The following is a 2239-nucleotide window of genomic DNA, read 5'->3' as shown; positions in this document are numbered from 1 at the left end:
GGATTGGCAGGCACCTGTATCACGATATATTTTAACTGATTTCCTGCCATTACTGTCCAGAGGACTGACAAAACCATCAGACAGGAAATTATCACATGAACTCTTGAGAGTGTCACCCACGTTACTGCTCAAAAGAGGAGCTCCATCATGAGAATTTAAGTTACCCCTCAAAGCAGGTTCAGTTAACTCAGTTAAAGAATTCTGGGAACTCTCAAGGGTGGACACTAGACCAATTGACTGAATATTTAAAGACTCCTTTTTGTTCACATCACGCTGTCTCCTGAAACATTTCTCTGTAGTATGACCAAGCTTACTACAATAAGTACATTTACTTTTCTGAAATCTAGAGGTGAAGCTGGTATTTACTTCCTGAGAAACATCATCTTTATTCTCTTTCCTGTTACCTGTACTCTGAGTAGAGGCAACGTACTTACTCTCAGCTTTCTTTTTTTCTCTAGAATATCTCTTGTGAGTGAGAACATATTCATCAGCTAAAACTGCAGCATCAGACAAAATATCTATTCTTTTCTCATCAAGATATAGGCTTACATCTTTATAAATACACCTTTTGAAGTCCTCCAGCAAAATCATCTGCTTAAATTTACCAAAATCAGAATCCACAGGATTGCTTATCTTGCTTATAAGTTGTCCTAAATTTTACTCTATAGGCTTCGGGAACAAGCTCATAGGCCTTAAGAATCAAGCTCTTAACGATATCATAATTATCACATTGATCCTGAGGCAAAGATGCATAAGTTACTTGAGCTTTACCGGTGAGAACAGTTTGAAGGAGTACTGGCCAATACTTTTTGGGCCAATTAAAACCTGTAGCTACCCTCTCAAACAACTGAAAATACTTAGTTAAATCAGATTCATTAAAAGGAGGGACAAGTTTAACATTTTTAGCCACATCAAAATCATCAGAGCTAGATGATCCAGTTCCATCTTGTTTCATGCGATACTCATGGTCTGCCTGAATCCTAGCAATTTCAACTTGTGCCTCAGCCTCCTTAGCACGGGCCTCCTGCAGGGCTAGCTGTAACGTAGCTAATTCAATCTGCGTTTGCTCATTTGGAGGAGTTACATTAAACAAGCTTTCATTAATCATGTCAACAATTTGATCTTTAGAATGATGAGAGCGAACAGCAATTCCCAATTGTTGAGCAACAAGCTTAAGTTCATTCTTTGTTCTGTTTTCTACATCACACACTGTTTGCACATTAGACAAAAAATCTTTGGCTTCATCAAGCGTAGTAATAGTAGACATCATGAATAAATCACAGTCACAAAATATCAAGCAATATTTTTTTCATTCTTTCTTTGCCAGACGCCATGTATCCCAAACAGGGTGGCCAAAGGCTTAGAGTTAATTGTTTTACAGGGAGGGGCACTAATCCTCCACCAACCCCACTTGACACGTAGGGAGAACGTTATGCCAACAGCATCTGGTGTTCCCAGGCGGTCACCCATCCAAGTACTAACCAGACCCAACGTTGCTTAACTTCGCTGATCGGACGGGAAGCGGTGTACTCAACGTGGTATGGCCGTATGAGCATATCTGGGCATTACATTTTCTCTGGTTTAGGGGAGGTTTGGTGCACTTCTTCCTTCATGTCATATCCTCCCTGTTACCCTGATATTGATGCTGGGGAGACGCCTTCACGTGGTGGCACCCATATAACCAGGCGGCTCCACTGCCTGGTTGTACAAAGGTCCCTCGTCTCCCTCCTTATCCCCTGAAAGGAGGAGGGTGGACTGCAGAAGGGAAACCACAGCCTGCAGTCCACTGGCTTCACGTTCACATGAGCCTGGGGTTTGCAAATACTCCTAGTCCTACCCTTAACATTCCCTTCTTTGCGATTTAGCTTTTAATATCGATACATATGACACTAAAACACAGAGGAATATATTAAAGTACCAGATGCAAAAAAAAAAAAAAGAGAGAGAAAAAAAACTAGTCACGAAGAAGTGCAAGTCGGCCTCCTTAAACCATAGGGAATAAGACACTGAAGGACACTTTCTTCAGACAAAAACCGGCGCCTCAAACTGTCCTGTATTCTCTTGATTTTCCATTTCGCTCCTATGTCGTATATATATTTTTCTTGGCGTTTTCTTACTGCTTCCAGACGATTTTTTTTCAGTTTACGAAAAGCCTCTATTACTACAGGCTTCATCTAACCCCTCTGTAGTCCCTGAGGTTTTTTGGAAGATGGAAAAAATCGTCTTGAGCCGGAAAAAT

The 2239-nt window shown here is 41.0% G+C and overlaps 1 non-coding gene across 1 annotated transcript; it reads right to left on the bottom strand.

Moving 5' to 3' along the window:
• Window positions 1-1433: 1433 nt before the first annotated feature.
• LOC145399361 (5S ribosomal RNA) lies at window positions 1434-1552 on the bottom strand. Its single transcript, XR_013897277.1, has one exon. It is a non-coding gene; the product is annotated as a 5S ribosomal RNA (ribosomal RNA).
• Window positions 1553-2239: the final 687 nt, after the last annotated feature.

This window comes from Coenobita brevimanus, chromosome 48 (assembly GCF_032717465.1).
Source record: "Coenobita brevimanus isolate Jiangsu-jjx chromosome 48, ASM3271746v2, whole genome shotgun sequence".
Taxonomy (NCBI): Eukaryota; Metazoa; Arthropoda; class Malacostraca; order Decapoda; family Coenobitidae; genus Coenobita; species Coenobita brevimanus.
Note: the sequence above shows the minus strand (reverse complement) of the source record. Positions and strands in the feature narration are given on the sequence as shown.